The sequence below is a fragment of the Bombina bombina genome, chromosome 2 (assembly GCF_027579735.1).
Source record: "Bombina bombina isolate aBomBom1 chromosome 2, aBomBom1.pri, whole genome shotgun sequence".
Taxonomy (NCBI): Eukaryota; Metazoa; Chordata; class Amphibia; order Anura; family Bombinatoridae; genus Bombina; species Bombina bombina.
In genome coordinates this window covers 1,440,283,076-1,440,310,666 of record NC_069500.1, presented here as the reverse complement: position 1 = coordinate 1,440,310,666, position 27,591 = coordinate 1,440,283,076, and the positions used below count along the sequence as shown (strand labels likewise).

The following is a 27,591-nucleotide window of genomic DNA, read 5'->3' as shown; positions in this document are numbered from 1 at the left end:
TATAATATAATAATGTATGCTCACGATAGATACTGTCTATAATATAATAATGTATGCTCACTATAGATACTGTTTATAATATAATAATGTATGCTCACTATAGATACTGTCTATAATATAATAATGTATGCTCACTATAGATACTGTCTATAATATAATAATGTATGCTCACTATAGATACTGTCTATAATATAATAATGTATGCTCACTATAGATACTGTCTATAATATAATAATGTATGCTCACTATAGATACTGTCTATAATATAATAATGTATGCTCACTATAGATACTGTCTATAATATAATAATGTATGCTCACTATAGATACTGTCTATAATATAATAATGTATGCTCACTATAGATACTGTCTATAATATAACAATGTATGCTCACTATAGATACTGTCTATAATATAATAATGTATGCTTACTATAGATACTGTTTATAATATAATAATGTATGCTCACTATAGATACTGTCTATAATATAATAATGTATGCTCACTATAGATAATGTGTCTATAATATAATAATGTATGCACACTATAGATACTGTCTATAATATAATAATGTATGCTCACTATAGATACTGTGTATAATATAATGATGTATGCTCACGATAGATACTGTCTATAATATAATAATGTATGCTCACTATAGATACTGTCTATAATATAATAATGTATGCTCACTATAGATACTGTCTATAATATAATAATGTATGCTCACTATAGATACTGTGTATAAAATAATAATGTATGCTCACTATAGATACTGTCTATAATAATATAATAATGTATGCTCACTATAGAAATTGTCTATAATATAATAATGTATGCTCACTATAGATAATGTGTCTATAATATAATAATGTATGCACACTATAGATACTGTCTATAATATAATAATGTATGCTCACTATAGATACTGTCTATAATATAACAATGTATGCTCACTATAGATACTGTCTATAATATAATAATGTATGCTTACTATAGATACTGTTTATAATATAATAATGTATGCTCACTATAGATACTGTCTATAATATAATAATGTATGCTCACTATAGATAATGTGTCTATAATATAATAATGTATGCACACTATAGATACTGTCTATAATATAATAATGTATGCTCACTATAGATACTGTGTATAATATAATGATGTATGCTCACGATAGATACTGTCTATAATATAATAATGTATGCTCACTATAGATACTGTCTATAATATAATAATGTATGCTCACTATAGATACTGTCTATAATATAATAATGTATGCTCACTATAGATACTGTGTATAAAATAATAATGTATGCTCACTATAGATACTGTCTATAATAATATAATAATGTATGCTCACTATAGATACTGTTTATAATATAATAATGTATGCTCACTATAGATACTGTCTATAATATAATAATGTATGCTCACTATAGATACTGTCTATAATATAATAATGTATGCTCACTATAGATACTGTCTATAATATAATAATGTATGCTCACTATAGATACTGTCTATAATATAATAATGTATGCTCACTATAGATACTGTCTATAATATAATAATGTATGCTCACTATATATACTGTCTATAATATAATAATGTATGCTCACTATAGATACTGTCTATAATATAATAATGTATGTTTACTATAGATACTGTTTATAATATAATAATGTATGCTCACTATAGATACTGTCTATAATATAACAATGTATGCTCACTATAGATACTGTCTATAATATAATAATGTATGCTCACTATAGATACTGTCTATAATATATTGATGTATGCTCACTATAGATACTGTCTATAATATAACAATGTATTTTCACTATGGACACTGTCTATAATATAATAATGTATGCTCACTATAGATACTGTCTATAATATAATAATGTATGCTCACGTTAGATACTGTTTATAATATAATAATGTATGCTCACTATAGATACTGACTATAATATAACAATGTATGCTCACTATAGATACTGTCTATAATATAATAATGTATGCTCACTATAGATACTTTCTATAATATAATAATGTATGCTCACTATAGATACTGTCTATAATATAATAATGTATGCTCACTATAGATACTGTCTATAATATAATAATGTATGCTCACGTTAGATACTGTTTATAATATAATAATGTATGTTTACTATAGATACTGTCTATAATATAATAATGTATGCTCACTATAGATACTGTCTATAATATAATAATGTATGCTCACTATAGATACTGTCTATAATATAATAATGTATGCTCACTATAGATACTGTTTATAATATAATAATGTATGCTCACTATAGATACTGTCTATAATATAATAATGTATGCTCACTATAGATACTGTCTATAATATAACAATGTATGCTCACTATAGATACTGTTTATAATATAATAATGTATGCTCACTATAGATACTGTTTATAATATAATAATGTATGCTCACTATAGATACTGTCTATAATATAACAATGTATGATCACTATAGATACTGTCTATAATATAATAATGTATGCTCACTATAGATACTGTTTATAATATAATAATGTATGCTCACTATAGATACTGTTTATAATATAATAATGTATGCTCACTATAGATACTGTTTATAATATAATAATGTATGCTCACTATAGATACTGTTTATAATATAATAATGTATGCTCACTATAGATACTGTCTATAATATAATAATCTATGCTCACTATAGATACTGTCTATAATATAACAATGTATGCTCACTATAGATACTGTCTATAATATAATAATGTATGCTTACTATAGATACTGTTTATAATATAATAATGTATGCTCACTATAGATACTGTCTATAATATAATAATGTATGCTCACTATAGATACTGTCTATAATATAATAATGTATGCTCACTATAGATACTGTCTATAATATAATAATGTATGCTCACTATAGATAATGTGTCTATAATATAATAATGTATGCACACTATAGATACTGTCTATAATATAATAATGTATGCTCACTATAGATACTGTGTATAATATAATGATGTATGCTCACGATAGATACTGTCTATAATATAATAATGTATGCTCACTATAGATACTGTCTATAATATAATAATGTATGCTCACTATAGATACTGTCTATAATATAATAATGTATGCTCACTATAGATACTGTGTATAATATAATAATGTATGCTCACTATAGATACTGTCTATAATAATATAATAATGTATGCTCACTATAGATACTGTCTATAATATAATAATGTATGCTCACTATAGATACTGTTTATAATATAATAATGTATGCTCACTATAGATACTGTCTATAATATAATAATGTATGCTCACTATAGATACTGTTTATAATATAATAATATATGCTCACTATAGATACTGTCTATAATATAATAATGTATGCTCACTATAGATACTGTCTATAATATAATAATGTATGCTCACTATAGATACTGTCTATAATATAATAATGTATGCTCACTATAGATACTGTCTATAATATAATAATGTATGCTCACTATAGATACTGTCTATAATATAATAATGTATGCTCACTATAGATACTGTCTATAATATAATAATGTATGCTCACTATAGATACTGTCTATAATATAATAATGTATGCTCACTATAGATACTGTCTATAATATAATAATGTATGCTCACTATAGATACTGTCTATAATATAATAATGTATGCTCACTATAGATACTGTCTATAATATAATAATGTATGCTCACTATATATACTGTCTATAATATAATAATGTATGCTCACTATAGATACTGTCTATAATATAATAATGTATGTTTACTATAGATACTGTTTATAATATAATAATGTATGCTCACTATAGATACTGTCTATAATATAACAATGTATGCTCACTATAGATACTGTCTATAATATAATAATGTATGCTCACTATAGATACTGTCTATAATATAATAATGTATGCTCACTATAGATACTGTCTATAATATAATAATGTATGCTCACTATAGATACTGTCTATAATATAACAATGTATTTTCACTATGGACACTGTCTATAATATAATAATGTATGCTCACTATAGATACTGTCTATAATATAATAATGTATGCTCACGTTAGATACTGTTTATAATATAATAATGTATGCTCACTATAGATACTGACTATAATATAACAATGTATGCTCACTATAGATACTGTCTATAATATAATAATGTATGCTCACTATAGATACTTTCTATAATATAATAATGTATGCTCACTATAGATACTGTCTATAATATAATAATGTATGCTCACTATAGATACTGTTTATAATATAATAATATATGCTCACTATAGATACTGTCTATAATATAATAATGTATGCTCACTATAGATACTGTCTATAATATAATAATGTATGCTCACTATAGATACTGTCTATCATATAATAATGTATGCTCACTATAGATACTGTCTATAATATAATAATGTATGTTTACTATAGATACTGTCTATAATATAATAATGTATGCTCACTATAGATACTGTCTATAATATAATAATGTATGATCACTATAGATACTGTCTATAATATAATAATGTATGCTCACTATAGATACTGTCTATAATATATTAATGTATGCTCACTATAGATACTGTCTATAATATAACAATGTATGCTCACTATAGATACTGTCTATAATATAACAATGTATTTTCACTATGGACACTGTCTATAATATAATAATGTATGCTCACTATAGATACTGTCTATAATATAATAATGTATGCTCACGTTAGATACAGTTTATAATATAATAATGTATGTTTACTATAGATACTGTCTATAATATAATAATGTATGCTCACTATAGATACTGTCTATAATATAATAATGCATGCTCACTATAGATACTGTCTATAATATAATAATGTATGCTCACTATAGATACTGTTTATAATATAATAATGTATGCTCACTATAGATACTGTCTATAATATAATTATGTATGCTCACTATAGATTCTGTCTATAATATAATAATGTATGCTCACTATAGATACTGTCTATAATAAAATAATGTATGCTCACTATAGATACTGTTTATAATATAATACTGTATGCTCACTATATAGATACTGTCTATAATATAATAATGTATGCTCACTATAGATACTGTTTATAATATAATAATGCATGCTCACTATAGATACTGTCTATAATATAATAATGTATGCTCACTATAGATACTGTTTATAATATAATAATGTATGCTCACTATAGATACTGTCTATAATATAATTATGTATGCTCACTATAGATTCTGTCTATAATATAATAATGTATGCTCACTATAGATACTGTCTATAATAAAATAATGTATGCTCACTATAGATACTGTTTATAATATAATAATGTATGCTCACTATAGATACTGTCTATAATATAATAATGTATGCTCACTATAGATACTGTCTATAATAAAATAATGTATGCTCACTATAGATACTGTTTATAATATAATAATGTATGCTCACTATAGATTCTGTCTATAATATAATAATGTATGCTCACTATAGATACTGTCTATAATATAATAATGTATGCTCACTATAGATACTGTCTATAATATATTAATGTATGCTCACTATAGATAATGTCTATAATATAATATTGTATGCTCCCTATAGATACTGTCTATAATATAATAATGTATGCTCACTATAGATACTGTCTATAATATAATAATGTATGCTCACTCTAGATACTGTCTATAATATAATAATGTATGCTCACTATAGATACTGTCTATAATATAATAATGTATGCTCACTATAGATACTGTTTATAATATAATAATGTATGCTCACTATAGATACTGTCTATAATATAATAATGTATGCTCACTATAGATACTGTTTATAACATAATAATGTATGCTCACTATAGATACTGTCTATAATATAACAATGTATGCTCACTATAGATACTGTTTATAATATAATAATGTATGCTCACTATAGATACTGCCTATAATATAATAATGTATGCTCACTATAGATACTGTTTATAATATAATAATGTATGCTCACTATAGATACTGTCTATAATATAATAATGTATGCTCACTATAGATACTGTTTATAATATAATAATGTATGCTCACTATAGATACTGTCTATAATATAATAATGTATGCTCACTATAGATACTGTCTATAATATAATAATGTATGCTCACTATAGATACTGTCTATAATGTAATAATGTATGCTCACTATAGATACTGTCTATAATATAATAATGTATGCTCACTATACATACTGTCTATAATATAATAATGTATGCTCACTATAGATACTGTCTAAAATAATATAATAATATATGGTCACTATAGATACTGTCTATAATAATACAATAATGTATGCTCACTGTAGATACTGTCTATATTATAATAATGTATGCTCACTATAGATACTGTCTATAATATAATAATGTATGCTCACTATAGATACTGTCTATAATGTAATAATGTATGCTCACTATAGATACTGTCTATAATATAATAATGTATGCTCACTATAGATACTGTCTATAATATAATAATGTATGCTCACTATAGATACTGTCTATAATATAATAATGTATGCTCACTATAGATACTGTCTATAATATAATAATGTATGCTCACTATAGATACTGTCTATAATATAATAATGTATGCTCACTATAGATACTGTCTATAATATAATAATGTATGCTCACTATAGATACTGTCTATAATATAATAATGTATGCTCACTATACATACTGTCTATAATATAATAATGTATGCTCACTGTAGATACTGTCTATAATATTATAATGTATGCTCACTATAGATACTGTCTATAATATAATAATGTGTGCTCACTATATATACTGTCTATAATATAACAATGTATGCTCTCTATAGATACTGTCTATAATATAATAATGTATGTATGCTCACTATAGATACTGTCTATAATTTAACAATGTATGCTCACTATAGATACTGTCTATAATATAATAATGTATGCTCACTATAGATACTGTCTATAATATTATAATGTATGCTCACTATAGATACTGTCTATAATATAATAATTAGCTGCGGTGATGGTAGGTGGCGCAAATAAATGCTGATTCCCTGTGGTGAAGCGTTAATATTTCAATGTTTATTGTTAGTTACGTGAATTCCGTGGTGAATTCTATTAGCTATGTTTGAATTATGATAGTGTCAATTTCTATTATTATTATGGATTTCAATTAATAATATACTCCTTATATAAATATAAATAAAATTAAAATTGCCTTTAGGTTGGTAAATAAAAAACAATTTATTTTCACAAATGTTTAAAATGTATATACTTTATGCGCTATTGACACCGGTGTCTACGGTTACTATAAAAGATACTAAAATTGGACAAGCTAAAAATAAAACAAAATACAATTTAAAATGATATAATTCCAAGTCTACAATGATACTTTTACGTTGAGTATTGTTACACTTTGCTAATTTCCACAGTGTGGCCTAATTTCAACGGTATGTTACAATATTTCTGACATTCATATGCTTTAGCAGTGGACTGTTATTAGTCCCAGTCTTTTGACGAAATGACCTTATAATATCGGCCAGGTATAGGTGATAGTACACTATATTCTAGTAGTGCTGGTTGTGCTGTTTTAACATTGCTCTAAAGTACCTTCAAATGTATCCGTCTGTTGTTGCTGTATCCGTTGGGGAATGTTGCGGTTAAATATATGCCGCTACTTGGTTCCCTTCAGTGTGTCTGTTTAATGACACGTCTTAAGTATACTGCGGTTAAATAAATGCCGCTGTTTGAAATGACTGGATTCGATGGGTGAGTAGAGATGTTAAGTCTCTCATGCGGTTAAATATATGCCGCTGCGGTGACTTTGTTGCAGTATAAGCTCTGCCTGCAGTAAAAAGGTGTGGATGTTGTTATACCCACTGACGTGAGTGTTTCTTGTGGCCGCTCGAAGTGTTGTCGGTCAGTGACCGATCAGGTTCCTTCAAGGGTGATGGTTCCGTCGGGTGTGAGATCTTTATCACTTCGGTTGTTGAGACTTCTGCTTCCGTTCACCGTCGGTCAGTGACCGATCTGCCTGTTGTGCTTGGATGTTTAGATGGAAGCGCTCTTCTGATGTCCTGTGGTCTTGCAAATCTGTGTGAGGTTGCTCGGGTATCAACGCGTTTCGGCTTCAAAGCCTTTCTCAAGATACCAGATAGGTGGATTTGCCTGCTATTTATACCTGTTTCGGTTAACTGTTAAACTGCCGGTATGGTGTTATTCCAGTTTTCACTTTGGGTTAGTTCGTGGTTTCGTGGATGTTAGCATTCAACATGACTTATTTTTCTTATTTGCTTTCTGATAATCTTGCTTTTTGATGTTCTTGTTTTACATATTGATTGTAAATAATCATTTCTTATTTTGCATATTTTTGCAACAAGGCTATAAGGAGTATGTATTAATCATATAGCAAAAAATATAATAATATAACAAAATTTAATTTTGGGTATTTTTCTTAAATTTATATTAGTCGTGTGTGAATGTTCATTTATTATTGTTTTTTGTTGTGCATATTTTGGTGTGTGTTGTTACGTTACCCTGATATTGCGCTCATTCGCATCTAGGTTTTGGAACCATAATTGGCTAGACCAGATTATAGGTGAAATTAATATGCAATTTATAATATCAATATTGCTTGGAAATTGATCGGGGTTTACTTGATTTTCTAATATAGGTTTTATATAACCCTATTTTTGTAGGTTGGAGTTGCCATACATATGAATTTGAATTCCCAGGTTTGTTACTTTTTATACATCGTTGACGGGTTTAATCATGTGTGTATTTCTAAAAAACGTTCTCTAAATTTGGGTGGGTACAACATTAACTCCTGATAAGGAGTATAACGGTGTACTACTATTTCTTTGACTTTGCGTCTTGGTTATTAAGGAGTGTCTTACAAGTTATTTTGTGTGTCCAATAGATTATAATATTGATTTTAAGTGATATCTATGTGGTTTTTAGTGTGATGAAAGTCTATATACAATTTTGGTTTGGAGTATACTACAGGATGGAGTTTAGGTCCATTTCACTGTTTAGACCTTTTGGGTATAGAGTTCCCATTTCAAATATTAGTCTGGCTTCTTGGTGTAGAAGTTTTTTCCCTAGATTGCCTCCTCTGCTGTCAGGTATAATCTTTCTAATGCCCCAAAATAGCATTTCATTTGGATTCCCTTTATGACATGTTTTAAAGTGTGCGTATAGTTTTGTATTGTCTTTTTCTTTTTCAATATTTAGGATGTGCTCTCTCATCCTGTCCTTCAACTTTCTGCTAGTTTGGCCTAAGTATTGAAGTTTGCAATTGCATTCTATTAGATATATGATATTGGTATCCGTGCATCTGATAATGTCATTAATTTTTACTTCTTTATTTGTCACAGTTGATCTGACTGATTTAGATTTGGTACTGTGTTTACAAGATTTACACTCGTGGCATGGGAAAAAACCAGATATGCTTTCATTGTTAAGGTTTCGTTGGGCGGTGTGGTTTTTTTGTTGTTTGTACTCGCTAGGTGCTAGGATATTTTTCAGATTTGTGGCCTTTCGAAATATAATATCTGGATGTTGTTTTAGTCGTTTCCCCAGGATGGGGTCACTTTTTGCAAGATGCCAGTGTTGCTTAATGATTTTTTCTATTTGTTTGTGTTGGCTGGAATATGCAGTGATGAATGGAATGTGATAGGGGTCTCTATCTTCCTGTTTTTTCATGTTAATCTTTTCCTCCAGAAGGACCTTTCTATCTATTGCTCTGACTTGTTTTTTTGTGTCTACTAGAGTCTTGGGGTGATATCCCTTTTCGGCAAATCTCTTGTCTAGAATTTCAGCTTGTGTGTCATAGTCAGTTACTTTGGTACAGTTCCTTCTTATTCTCGAATACTGTCCTTTAGGTATATTATTTTTCCATTTTGTATGGTGGCAACTTTTATAGTCAATGTAGCTATTTGCAAAATAATATACCTAAAGGACAGTATTCGAGAATAAGAAGGAACTGTACCAAAGTAACTGACTATGACACACAAGCTGAAATTCTAGACAAGAGATTTGCCGAAAAGGGATATCACCCCAAGACTCTAGTAGACACAAAAAAACAAGTCAGAGCAATAGATAGAAAGGTCCTTCTGGAGGAAAAGATTAACATGAAAAAACAGGAAGATAGAGACCCCTATCACATTCCATTCATCACTGCATATTCCAGCCAACACAAACAAATAGAAAAAATCATTAAGCAACACTGGCATCTTGCAAAAAGTGACCCCATCCTGGGGAAACGACTAAAACAACATCCAGATATTATATTTCGAAAGGCCACAAATCTGAAAAATATCCTAGCACCTAGCGAGTACAAACAACAAAAAAACCACACCGCCCAACGAAACCTTAACAATGAAAGCATATCTGGTTTTTTCCCATGCCACGAGTGTAAATCTTGTAAACACAGTACCAAATCTAAATCAGTCAGATCAACTGTGACAAATAAAGAAGTAAAAATTAATGACATTATCAGATGCACGGATACCAATATCATATATCTAATAGAATGCAATTGCAAACTTCAATACTTAGGCCAAACTAGCAGAAAGTTGAAGGACAGGATGAGAGAGCACATCCTAAATATTGAAAAAGAAAAAGACAATACAAAACTATACGCACACTTTAAAACATGTCATAAAGGGAATCCAAATGAAATGCTATTTTGGGGCATTAGAAAGATTATACCTGACAGCAGAGGAGGCAATCTAGGGAAAAAACTTCTACACCAAGAAGCCAGACTAATATTTGAAATGGGAACTCTATACCCAAAAGGTCTAAACAGTGAAATGGACCTAAACTCCATCCTGTAGTATACTCCAAACCAAAATTGTATATAGACTTTCATCACACTAAAAACCACATAGATATCACTTAAAATCAATATTATAATCTATTGGACACACAAAATAACTTGTAAGACACTCCTTAATAACCAAGACGCAAAGTCAAAGAAATAGTAGTACACCGTTATACTCCTTATCAGGAGTTAATGTTGTACCCACCCAAATTTAGAGAACGTTTTTTAGAAATACACACATGATTAAACCCGTCAACGATGTATAAAAAGTAACAAACCTGGGAATTCAAATTCATATGTATGGCAACTCCAACCTACAAAAATAGGGTTATATAAAACCTATATTAGAAAATCAAGTAAACCCCGATCAATTTCCAAGCAATATTGATATTATAAATTGCATATTAATTTCACCTATAATCTGGTCTAGCCAATTATGGTTCCAAAACCTAGATGCGAATGAGCGCAATATCAGGGTAACGTAACAACACACACCAAAATATGCACAACAAAAAACAATAATAAATGAACATTCACACACGACTAATATAAATTTAAGAAAAATACCCAAAATTAAATTTTGTTATATTATTATATTTTTTGCTATATGATTAATACATACTCCTTATAGCCTTGTTGCAAAAATATGCAAAATAAGAAATGATTATTTACAATCAATATGTAAAACAAGAACATCAAAAAGCAAGATTATCAGAAAGCAAATAAGAAAAATAAGTCATGTTGAATGCTAACATCCACGAAACCACGAACTAACCCAAAGTGAAAACTGGAATAACACCATACCGGCAGTTTAACAGTTAACCGAAACAGGTATAAATAGCAGGCAAATCCACCTATCTGGTATCTTGAGAAAGGCTTTGAAGCCGAAACGCGTTGATACCCGAGCAACCTCACACAGATTTGCAAGACCACAGGACATCAGAAGAGCGCTTCCATCTAAACATCCAAGCACAACAGGCAGATCGGTCACTGACCGACGGTGAACGGAAGCAGAAGTCTCAACAACCGAAGTGATAAAGATCTCACACCCGACGGAACCATCACCCTTGAAGGAACCTGATCGGTCACTGACCGACAACACTTCGAGCGGCCACAAGAAACACTCACGTCAGTGGGTATAACAACATCCACACCTTTTTACTGCAGGCAGAGCTTATACTGCAACAAAGTCACCGCAGCGGCATATATTTAACCGCATGAGAGACTTAACATCTCTACTCACCCATCGAATCCAGTCATTTCAAACAGCGGCATTTATTTAACCGCAGTATACTTAAGACGTGTCATTAAACAGACACACTGAAGGGAACCAAGTAGCGGCATATATTTAACCGCAACATTCCCCAACGGATACAGCAACAACAGACGGATACATTTGAAGGTACTTTAGAGCAATGTTAAAACAGCACAACCAGCACTACTAGAATATAGTGTACTATCACCTATACCTGGCCGATATTATAAGGTCATTTCGTCAAAAGACTGGGACTAATAACAGTCCACTGCTAAAGCATATGAATGTCAGAAATATTGTAACATACCGTTGAAATTAGGCCACACTGTGGAAATTAGCAAAGTGTAACAATACTCAACGTAAAAGTATCATTGTAGACTTGGAATTATATCATTTTAAATTGTATTTTGTTTTATTTTTAGCTTGTCCAATTTTAGTATCTTTTATAGTAACCGTAGACACCGGTGTCAATAGCGCATAAAGTATATACATTTTAAACATTTGTGAAAATAAATTGTTTTTTATTTACCAACCTAAAGGCAATTTTAATTTTATTTATATTTATATAAGGAGTATATTATTAATTGAAATCCATAATAATAATAGAAATTGACACTATCATAATTCAAACATAGCTAATAGAATTCACCACGGAATTCACGTAACTAACAATAAACATTGAAATATTAACGCTTCACCACAGGGAATCAGCATTTATTTGCGCCACCTACCATCACCGCAGCTAATTTGTATAAAACATTGGGATAAAGTTTTATAAGGTGTGCACTATTCCCGCCTTAGTATCAGTCCAACCACTATCAAAAACGCACATATAATATAATAATGTATGCTCACTATAGATACTGTCTATAATATAACAATGTATGCTCACTATAGATACTGTCTATAATATAATAATGTATGCTCACTATAGATACTGTCTATAATATAATAATGTATACTCACTATAGATACTGTCTATAATATAATAATGTATGCTCACTATAGATACTGTCTATAATATAATAATGTATGCTCACTATAGATACTGTCTATAATATAATAATGTATGCTCACTATATATACTGTCTATAATATAATAATGTATGCTCACTATAGATACTGTCTATAATATAATAATGTATGCTCACTATAGATACTGTCTATAATATAATAATGTATGCTCTTTATAGATACTGTCTACAATATAATAATGTATGTTTACTATAGATACTGTTTATAATATAATAATGTATGCTCACTATAGATACTGTCTATAATATAATAATGTATGATCACTATAGATACTGTCTATAATATAATAATGTATGCTCACTATAGATACTGTCTATAATATAATAATGTATGATCACTATAGATACTGTCTATAATATAATAATGTATGCTCACTATAGATACTGTCTATAATATAACAATGTATTCTCACTATAGATACTGTCTATAATATAATAATGTATACTCACTATAGATACTGTCTATAATATAATAATGTATGCTCACTATAGATACTGTCTATAATATATTAATGTATGCTCACTATAGATACTGTCTATAATATAATAATGTATGCTCACTATAGATACTGTCTATAATATAATAATGTATGCTCACTATAGATACTGTCTATAATATATTAATGTATGCTCACTATAGATACTGTCTATAATATAACAATGTATGCTCACTATAGATACTGTCTATAATAAAACAAAGTATTTTCACTATGGACACTGTCTATAATATAATAATGTATGCTCACTATAGATACTGTCTATAATATAATAATGTATGCTCACTATAGATACTGTTTATAATAAAATAATGTATGCTCACTATAGATACTGTCTATAATATAATTATGTATGCTCACTATAGATACTGTCTATGATAATATAATAATGTATGCTCACTATAGATACTGTCTATAATAATACAATAATGTATGCTCACTGTAGATACTGTCTATAATATAATAATGTATACTCACTATAGATACTGTCTATAATAATACAATAATGTATGCTCACTATAGATACTGTCTATAATATAATAATGTATGCTCACTATAGATACTGTCTATATTATAATAATGTATGCTCACTATAGATACTGTCTATATTATAATAATGTATGCTCACTATAGATACTGTCTATAAAATAATAATGTATGCTCACTATAGATACTGTCTATAATAATATAATAATGTATGCTCACTATAGATACTGTCTATAATATAATAATGTATGCTCACTATAGATACTGTCTATAATATAATAATGTATGCTCACTATAGATACTGTTTACAATATAATAATGTATGCTCACTATAGATACTGTCTATAATATAATAATGTATGCTCACTATAGATACTGTCTATAATATAATAATGTATGCTCACTATAGATACTGTCTATAATATAATAATGTATGCTCACTATAGATACTGTCTATATTATAATAATGTATGCTCACTATAGATACTGTCTATCATATAATAATGTATGCTCACAATAGATACTGTCTATAATGTAATAATGTATGCTCACTATAGATACTGTTTACAATATAATAATGTATGCTCACTATAGATACTGTCCATAATATAATAATGTATGCTCACTATAGATACTGTTTATAATATAATAATGTATGCTCACTATAGATACTGTCTATAATATAATAATGTATGCTCACTATAGATACTGTCTATAATATAATAATGTATGCTCACTATAGATACTGTCTATAATATAACAATGTATTCTCACTATAGATACTGTCTATAATATAATAATGTATACTCACTATAGATACTGTCTATAATATAATAATGTATGCTCACTATAGATACTGTCTATAATATATTAATGTATGCTCACTATAGATACTGTCTATAATATAATAATGTATGCTCACTATAGATACTGTCTATAATATAATAATGTATGCTCACTATAGATACTGTCTATAATATAATAATGTATGCTCACTATAGATACTGTCTATAATATATTAATGTATGCTCACTATAGATACTGTCTATAATATAACAATGTATGCTCACTATAGATACTGTCTATAATAAAACAAAGTATTTTCACTATGGACACTGTCTATAATATAATAATGTATGCTCACTATAGATACTGTCTATAATATAATAATGTATGCTCACTATAGATACTGTTTATAATAAAATAATGTATGCTCACTATAGATACTGTCTATAATATAATTATGTATGCTCACTATAGATACTGTCTATGATAATATAATAATGTATGCTCACTATAGATACTGTCTATAATATAATTATGTATGCTCACTATAGATACTGTCTATGATAATATAATAATGTATGCTCACTATAGATACTGTCTATAATAATACAATAATGTATGCTCACTGTAGATACTGTCTATAATATAATAATGTATGCTCACTATAGATACTGTCTATAATATAATAATGTATGCTCACTATAGATACTATCTATATTATAATAATGTATGCTCACTATAGATACTGTCTATAATATAATAATGTATGCTCACTATAGATACTGTCTATAATATAATAATGTATGATCACTATAGATACTGTCTATAATATAATAATGTATGCTCACTATAGATACTGTCTATAATATAATAATGTATGATCACTATAGATACTGTCTATAATATAATAATGTATGCTCACTATAGATACTGTCTATAATATAACAATGTATTCTCACTATAGATACTGTCTATAATATAATAATGTATACTCACTATAGATACTGTCTATAATATAATAATGTATGCTCACTATAGATACTGTCTATAATATATTAATGTATGCTCACTATAGATACTGTCTATAATATAATAATGTATGCTCACTATAGATACTGTCTATAATATAATAATGTATGCTCACTATAGATACTGTCTATAATATATTAATGTATGCTCACTATAGATACTGTCTATAATATAACAATGTATGCTCACTATAGATACTGTCTATAATATAACAATGTATGCTCACTATAGATACTGTCTATAATATAACAATGTATGCTCACTATAGATACTGTCTATAATATAACAATGTATGCTCACTATAGATACTGTCTATAATAAAACAAAGTATTTTCACTATGGACACTGTCTATAATATAATAATGTATGCTCACTATAGATACTGTCTATAATATAATAATGTATGCTCACTATAGATACTGTTTATAATAAAATAATGTATGCTCACTATAGATACTGTCTATAATATAATTATGTATGCTCACTATAGATACTGTCTATGATAATATAATAATGTATGCTCACTATAGATACTGTCTATAATAATACAATAATGTATGCTCACTATAGATACTGTCTATAATATAATAATGTATGCTCACTATAGATACTGTCTATAATATAATAATGTATGCTCACTGTAGATACTGTCTATAATATAATAATGTATGCTCACTATAGATACTGTCTATAATATAATAATGTATGCTCACTATAGATACTGTCTATATTATAATAATGTATGCTCACTATAGATACTGTCTATATTATAATAATGTATGCTCACTATAGATACTGTCTATAAAATAATAATGTATGCTCACAATAGATACTGTCTATAATGTAATAATGTATGCTCACTATAGATACTGTCTATAATATAATAATGTATGCTCACTATAGATACTGTCTATAATATAATAATGTATGCTCACTATAGATACTGTTTACAATATAATAATGTATGCTCACTATAGATACTGTCTATAATATAATAATGTATGCTCACTATAGATACTGTTTATAATATAATAATGTATGCTCACTATAGATACTGTCTATAATATAATAATGTATGCTCACTATAGATACTGTCTATATTATAATAATGTATGCTCACTATAGATACTGTCTATCATATAATAATGTATGCTCACAATAGATACTGTCTATAATGTAATAATGTATGCTCACTATAGATACTGTTTACAATATAATAATGTATGCTCACTATAGATACTGTCCATAATATAATAATGTATGCTCACTATAGATACTGTTTATAATATAATAATGTATGCTCACTATAGATACTGTCTATAATATAATAATGTATGCTCACTATAGATACTGTCTATAATATATTAATGTATGCTCACTATAGATACTGTCTATAATATATTAATGTATGCTCACTATAGATACTGTCTATAATATAATAATGTATGCTCACTATAGATACTGTCCATAATATATTAATGTATGCTCACTATAGATACTGTCTATAATATAATAATGTATGCTCACTATAGATACTGTCTATAATATAATAATGTATGCTCACTATAGATACTGTCCATAATATAACAATGTATGCTCACTATAGATACTGTTTATAATATAATAATGTATGCTCACTATAGATACTGTCTATAATATAATAATGTATGCTCACTATAGATACTGTCTATAATATATTAATGTATGCTCACTATAGATACTGTCTATAATATATTAATGTATGCTCACTATAGATACTGTCTATAATATAATAATGTATGCTCACTATAGATACTGTCTATAATATATTAATGTATGCTCACTATAGATACTGTCTATAATATAATAATGTATGCTCACTATAGATACTGTCTATAATATAATAATGTATGCTCACTATAGATACTGTCTATAATATAACAATGTATTCTCACTATAGATACTGTCTATAATATAATAATGTATACTCACTATAGATACTGTCTATAATATAATAATGTATGCTCACTATAGATACTGTCTATAATATATTAATGTATGCTCACTATAGATACTGTCTATAATATAATAATGTATGCTCACTATAGATACTGTCTATAATTATAATAATGTATGCTCACTATAGATACTGTCTATAATATAATAATGTATGCTCACTATAGATACTGTCTATAATATATTAATGTATGCTCACTATAGATACTGTCTATAATATAACAATGTATGCTCACTATAGATACTGTCTATAATAAAACAAAGTATTTTCACTATGGACACTGTCTATAATATAATAATGTATGCTCACTATAGATACTGTCTATAATATAATAATGTATGCTCACTATAGATACTGTTTATAATAAAATAATGTATGCTCACTATAGATACTGTCTATAATATAATTATGTATGCTCACTATAGATACTGTCTATGATAATATAATAATGTATGCTCACTATAGATACTGTCTATAATAATACAATAATGTATGCTCACTGTAGATACTGTCTATAATATAATAATGTATGCTCACTATAGATACTGTCTATAATATAATAATGTATGCTCACTATAGATACTGTCTATATTATAATAATGTATGCTCACTATAGATACTGTCTATAATATAATAATGTATGCTCACTATAGATACTGTCTATAATATAATAATGTATGCTCTTTATAGATACTGTCTACAATATAATAATGTATGTTTACTATAGATACTGTTTATAATATAATAATGTATGCTCACTATAGATACTGTCTATAATATAATAATGTATGATCACTATAGATACTGTCTATAATATAATAATGTATGCTCACTATAGATACTGTCTATAATATAATAATGTATGATCACTATAGATACTGTCTATAATATAATAATGTATGCTCACTATAGATACTGTCTATATATAACAATGTATTCTCACTATAGATACTGTCTATAATATAATAATGTATACTCACTATAGATACTGTCTATAATATAATAATGTATGCTCACTATAGATACTGTCTATAATATATTAATGTATGCTCACTATAGATACTGTCTATAATATAATAATGTATGCTCACTATAGATACTGTCTATAATATAATAATGTATGCTCACTATAGATACTGTCTATAATATAATAATGTATGCTCACTATAGATACTGTCTATAATATAATAATGTATGCTCACTATAGATACTGTCTATAATATAATAATGTATGCTCACTATAGATACTGTCTATAATATAATAATGTATGCTCACTATAGATACTGTCTATAACATAATAATGTATGCTCACTATAGATACTGTCTATAACATAATAATGTATTCTCACTATAGATACTGTCTATAATATAATAATGTATGCTCACTATAGATACTGTCTATAATATAATAATGTATGCTCACTATAGATACTGTCTATAATATAATTAATGTATGCTCACTATAGATACTGTCTATAATATAACAATGTATGCTCACTATAGATACTGTCTATAATAAAACAAAGTATTTTCACTATGGACACTGTCTATAATATAATACTGTATGCTCACTATAGATACTGTCTATAATATAATAATGTATGCTCACTATAGATACTGTCTATAATATAATAATGTATGCTCACTATAGATACTGTTTATAATAAAATAATGTATGCTCACTATAGATACTGTCTATAATATAATTATGTATGCTCACTATAGATACTGTCTATGATAATATAATAATGTATGCTCACTATAGATACTGTCTATAATAATACAATAATGTATGCTCACTGTAGATACTGTCTATAATATAATTATGTATGCTCACTATAGATACTGTCTATGATAATATAATAATGTATGCTCACTATAGATACTGTCTATAATATAATAATGTATGCTCACTGTACATACTGTCTATAATATAATAATGTATGCTCACTATAGATACTGTTTATAATATAATAATGTATGCTCACTATAGATACTGTCTATAATATAATAATGTATGCTCACTGTAGATACTGTCTATAATATAATAATGTATGCTCACTATAGATACTGTCTATATTATAATAATGTATGCTCACTATAGATACTGTCTATAATATAATAATGTATGCTCACAATAGATACTGTCTATAATGTAATAATGTATGCTCACTATAGATACTGTTTACAATATAATAATGTATGCTCACTATAGATACTGTCCATAATATAATAATGTATGCTCACTATAGATACTGTTTATAATATAATAATGTATGCTCACTATAGATACTGTCTATAATATAATAATGTATGCTCACTATAGATACTGTCTATAATATAATAATGTATGCTCACTATAGATACTGTCTATAATATAACAATGTATTCTCACTATAGATACTGTCTATAATATAATAATGTATACTCACTATAGATACTGTCTATAATATAATAATGTATGCTCACTATAGATACTGTCTATAATATATTAATGTATGCTCACTATAGATACTGTCTATAATATAATAATGTATGCTCACTATAGATACTGTCTATAATATAATAATGTATGCTCACTATAGATACTGTCTATAATATATTAATGTATGCTCACTATAGATACTGTCTATAATATAACAATGTATGCTCACTATAGATACTGTCTATAATAAAACAAAGTATTTTCACTATGGACACTGTCTATAATATAATAATGTATGCTCACTATAGATACTGTCTATAATATAATAATGTATGCTCACTATAGATACTGTTTATAATAAAATAATGTATGCTCACTATAGATACTGTCTATAATATAATTATGTATGCTCACTATAGATACTGTCTATGATAATATAATAATGTATGCTCACTATAGATACTGTCTATAATAATACAATAATGTATGCTCACTGTAGATACTGTCTATAATATAATAATGTATGCTCACTATAGATACTGTCTATAAAATAATAATGTATGCTCACTATAGATACTGTCTATAATATAATAATGTATGCTCACTATAGATACTGTCTATAATATAATAATGTATGCTCACTATAGATACTGTCTATAATATAATAATGTATGCTCACTATAGATACTGTCTATAATATAATAATGTATGCTCACTATAGATACTGTCTATAATATAATAATGTATGCTCACTATAGATACTGTTTATAATATAATAATGTATGCTCACTATAGATACTGTCTATAATATAATAATGTATGCTCACTATAGATACTGTCTATAATATAATAATCTATGCTCACTATATATACTGTCTATAATATAACAATGTATGCTCACTATAGATACTGTCTATAATATAATAATGTATGCTCACTATAGATACTGTCTATAATATAATAATGTATGCTCACTATAGATACTGTCTATAATATAATAATGTATGCTCACTATATATACTGTCTATAATATAATAATGTATGCTCACTATAGATACTGTCTATAATATAATAATGTATGCTCACTATAGATACTGTCTATAATATAATAATGTATGCACACTATAGATACTGTCTACAATATAATAATGTATGTTTACTATAGATACTGTTTATAATATAATAATGTATGCTCACTATAGATACTGTCTATAATATAACAATGTATTCTCACTATAGATACTTTCTATAATATAATAATGTATGCTCACTATAGATACTGTCTATAATATAATAATGTATGCTCACTATAGATACTGTCTATAATATATTAATGTATGCTCACTATAGATACTGTCTATACTATAACAATGTATGCTCACTATAGATACTGTCTATAATATAATAATGTATGCTCACTATAGATACTGTTTATAATATAATAATGTATGCTCACTATAGATACTGTCTATAATATACTAATGTATGCTCACTATAGATACTGTCTATAATAATATAATAATGTATGCTCACTATAGATACTATCTATAATAATACAATAATGTATGCTCACTATAGATACTGTCTATAATATAATAATGTATGCTCACTATAGATACTGTCTATAATATAATAATGTATGCTCACAATAGATACTGTCTATAATGTATAAATGTATGCTCACTATAGATACTGTTTACAATATAATAATGTATGCTCACTATAGATACTGTCTATAATATAATAATGTATGCTCACTATAGATACTGTCTATAATATAATAATGTATGCTCACTATAGATACTGTCTATAATATAATAATGTATGCTCACTATAGATACTGTCTATATTATAATAATGTATGCTCACTATAGATACTATCTATAATATAATAATGTATGCTCACAATAGATACTGTCTATAATGTAATAATGTATGCTCACTATAGATACTGTTTACAATATAATAATGTATGCTCACTATAGATACTGTCCATAATATAATAATGTATGCTCACTATAGATACTGTCTATAATATAATAATGTATGCTCACTATAGATACTGTCTATAATATAATAATGGTATGCTCACTATAGATACTGTCTATAATATAATAATGTATGCTCACTATAGATACTGTCTATAATATAATAATGTATGCTCACTATAGATACTGTCTATAATATAATAATGTATGCTCACTATAGATACTGTCTATAATATAATAATGTATGCTCACTATAGATACTGTTTATAATATAATAATGTATGCTCACTATAGATACTGTCTATAATATAATAATGTATGCTCACTATAGATACTGTCTATAATATAATAATGTATGTCTCACTATAGATACTGTCTATAATATAATAATGTATGCTCACTATAGATACTGTATATAATATAATAATGTATACTCACTATATATACTGTCTATAATATAATAATGTATGCTCACTATAGATACTGTCTATAATATAATAATGTATGCTCACTATATATACTGTCTATAATATAATAATGTATGCTCACTATAGATACTGTCTATAATATAATAATGTATGCTCACTATAGATACTGTCTATAATATAATAATGTATGCACACTATAGATACTGTCTACAATATAATAATGTATGTTTACTATAGATACTGTTTATAATATAATAATGTATGCTCACTATAGATACTGTCTATAATATAACAATGTATTCTCACTATAGATACTTTCTATAATATAATAATGTATGCTCACTATAGATACTGTCTATAATATAATAATGTATGCTCACTATAGATACTGTCTATAATATATTAATGTATGCTCACTATAGATACTGTCTATAATATAACAATGTATGCTCACTATAGATACTGTCTATAATATAATAATGTATGCTCACTATAGATACTGTTTATAATATAATAATGTATGCTCACTATAGATACTGTCTATAATATACTAATGTATGCTCACTATAGATTACTGTCTATAATAATATAATAATGTATGCTCACTGTAGATACTGTCTATATTATAATAATGTATGCTCACTATAGATACTGTCTATATTATATTAATGTATGCTCACTATAAATACTGTCTATAATGTAATAATGTATGCTCACTATAGATACTGTTTACAATATAATAATGTATGCTCACTATAGATACTGTCCTATAATATAATAATGTAGTGCTCACTATAGATACTGTTTATAATATAATAATGTATGCTCACTATAGATACTGTCTATAATATAAAAATGTATGCTCACTATAGATACTGTCTATAATATAATAATGTATGCTCACTATAGATACTGTCTATAATATAATAATGTATGCTTCACTATAGATACTGTCTATAATATAATAATGTATTGCTCACTATAGATTCTGTCTATAATATAATAATGTATGCTCACTATATATATTGTCTATAATATAACAATGTATTGCTCACTATAGATACTGTCTATAATATAATAATGTATGCTCACTATATGATACTGTCTATAATATAATAATGTATGCCCACTATAGATACTGTATATAATATAATAATGTATGCTCACTATAGATACTGTCCTATAATATAACAATGTATTCCTCACTATAGATACTGTCTATAATATAATAATGTATGCTCACTATAGATACTGTCTATAATATAATAATGTATGCTCACTATAGATACCTGTCTATAATATATTAATGTATGCTCACTATAGATAATGTCTAATACTATAACAATGTATGCTCACTATAGATACTGTCTATAATATAATAATGTATGCTCACTATAGATACTGTTTATAATATAATAATGTATGCTCACTATAGATACTGTCTATAATATACTAATGTATGCTCACTATAGATACTGTCTATAATAATATAATAAGTGTATGGCTCACTATAGATACTATCTATAATAATACAAATAATGTATGCTTAACTGTAGAGTACTGTCTATATTATAATAATGTATGCTCACTATAGATACTGTCTATAATATAATAATGTATTGCTCACTATTAAATACTGTCTATAATGTAATAATGTATGCTCACTATAGATACTGTTACAATATAATAATGTATGCTCACTATAGATACTGTCTATATATAATAATGTATCTCACATATAGATACTGTTTATAATATATATAATGTATGCTCACTATAGATACTGTCTACAGGGAGTGCAGAATTATTAGGCAAATTAGTATTTTGACCACATCATCCTCTTTATGCATGTTGGTCTTACTCCAAGCTGGATAGGCTCGAAAGCCTACTACCAATTAAGCATATTAGGGTGATGTGCATCTCTGTAATGAGAAGGGGTGTGGTCTAATGACATCCACACCCTATATCAGGTGTGCATAATTATTAGGCAACTTCCTTTCCTTTGGCAAAATGGGTCAAAAGAAGAACTTGACAGGCTCAGAAAAGTCAAAAATAGTGAGATATCTTTCAGAGGGATGCAGCACTCTTAAAATTGCAAAGCTTCTGAAGCGTGATCATCGAACAATCAAGCGTTTCATTCAAAATAGTCAACAGGTCGCAGAGAAGCGTGTGGAAAAACCAAGGGCGCAAAATAACTGCCCATGAACTGAGAAAAGTCAGAGCGTGCAGCTGCCAAGATGCCACTTGCCACCAGTTTGGCCATATTTCAGAGCTGCAACTCACTGGAGTGCCCAAAAGCACAAGGTGTGCAATACTCAGAGACATGGCCAAGGTAAGAAAGGCTGAAAGGACGACCACCACTGAACAAGACACACAAGCTGAAATGTCAAGACTAGGGGCCAAGAAATATCTCAAGATAAGGTTTTATGGACTGATGAAATGAGAGGTGAAGTCTTGATGGGCCAGATGGATGGGCCCGTGCTGGATTGGTAAAGGGGGCAGAGAGCTCCAGGTCCCGACTCAGACGCCAGCAAGGTGGAGGGTGGAGTACTGTTTGGGCTGGTATCATCAAAGATGAGCTTGTGGGGTCCTTTTCGGGTTGAGGATGGAGTCAAGCTCAACTCCCAGTCCTACTATCATTTCTGGAAGACAACCTTCTTCAATGCAGTGGTACAGGAAGAAGTCTGCATCCTTCAAGAAAAACATGATTTTCATGCAGGACAATGCTCCATCACACGCGGTCCAAGTACTCCACAGCGTGCTGGCAAGAAAGGGTATAAAAGAAGAAAATCTAATGACATGGCCCTCCTTGTTCACATGATTCTGAACCCCATTTGAGAACCTGTGGTCCATCATCAAATGTTGAGATTTACAAGGAGGGAAAACAGTACACCTCTCTGAACAGGTGTCTGGGAGGCTGTGGTTGTGCTGCTGCAGCGCAATGTTGATGGTGAAACAGATCAAAACACTGACAGAATCCATGGATGGCAGGCTTTTGAGTGTCCTTTGGCAAAGAAAGGTGGCTATATTGGTCACTGATTTGTTTTTGTTTTGTTTTTGAATGTCAGAAATGTATATTTGTGGAATGTTGAGATGTTATATGGTTTCACTGTAAAAATAAATAATTGAAATGGGTATATATTTGTTTTTTGTAAGTTGCCTAATAATTATGCACAGTAATAGTCACCTGCACACACAGATATCCCCTAAAAATAGCTAAAACTAAAAACTAAGCTAAAAACTACTTCCAAAAATATTCAGCTTTGATATTAATGAGTTTTTGGTTCATTGAGAACATGGTTGTTGTTCAATAATAAATTAATCCTTAAAAATACAACTTGCCTAATAATTCTGCACTCCCTGTATAATATAATAATGTATGCTCACTATAGATACTGTCTATAATATAATAATGTATGCTCACTATAGATACTGTCTATAATATAATAATGTATGCTTACTATAGATACCTGTCTATAATATAATAATGTATGCTCACTATAGATACTGTCTATAATATAATAATGTATGCTCACTATATATATTGTCTATAATATAACAATGTATGCTCACTATAGATACTGTCTATAAATATAATAATGTATGCTCACTATAGATACTGTCCTATAATATAATAATGTATTCACCACTATAGATACTGTCTATAATATAATAATGTATGCTCACTATAGATACTGTCTATAATATAAAATGTATTGCTCACTATAGATACTGTCTATAATATAATAATGTATGCTCACTATAGATACTGTCTATAATATAATAATGTATGCTCACTATAGATACTGTCTATAATATAATAATGTATGCTCACTATAGATACTGTCTATAATATAATAATGTATGCTCACTATAGATACTGTCTATAATATAATAATGTATGCTCACTATAGATACTGTCTATAATATAATAATGTATGCTCACTATAGATACTGTCTATAATATAATAATGTATGCTCACTATAGATACTGTTCTATAATATAATAATGTATGCTCACTATAGATACTGTCTATAATATAATAATGTATGCTCACTATAGATACTGTCTATATTATAATAATGTATGCTCACTATAGATACTGTCTATAATATAAAAATGTATGCTCACTATAGATACTGTCTATAATATAATAAATGTATGCTCACTATAGACTACTGTCTATAATATAATTATGTATTGCTCACTATAGATACTGTCTATAATATAATAATGTATGCTCACTATAGATACTGTCTACAATATAATAATGTGATGCTCACTATAGATACTGTCTATAATATAATAATGTATGACTCACTATAGATACTGTCTATAATATAATAATTTATGCTCACTATAGATACTGTCTATAATATACTAATGTATGCTCACTATAGATACTGTCTATAATATAACAATGTATGGCTCACTATAGATACTGTCTATAATATAATATTGTATGCTCAACTATAGATACTGTCTATAATATAATATGTTATGCTACTAAATACTATAGATACTGTCTATAATATAATAATGCTATGCCTCAACTATAGCTAACTGTATATAATATAATAATGTATGCTCACTATAGATACTGTCTATAATATAATAATGTATGCTCACTATAGATACTGTCTATAATATAATAATGTATGCTCACTATAGATACTGTCTATAATATAATAATGATATGCTCACTA

The 27,591-nt window shown here is 27.6% G+C and overlaps 1 protein-coding gene across 1 annotated transcript in view; it reads right to left on the bottom strand.

Moving 5' to 3' along the window:
* Positions 1–27,591, bottom strand: part of LOC128650448 (glycosyltransferase family 92 protein F13G3.3-like) — a 201,871-nt gene that overhangs the window by 81,633 nt on the left and 92,647 nt on the right. The gene's annotated exons all lie outside the window — the stretch shown is intronic.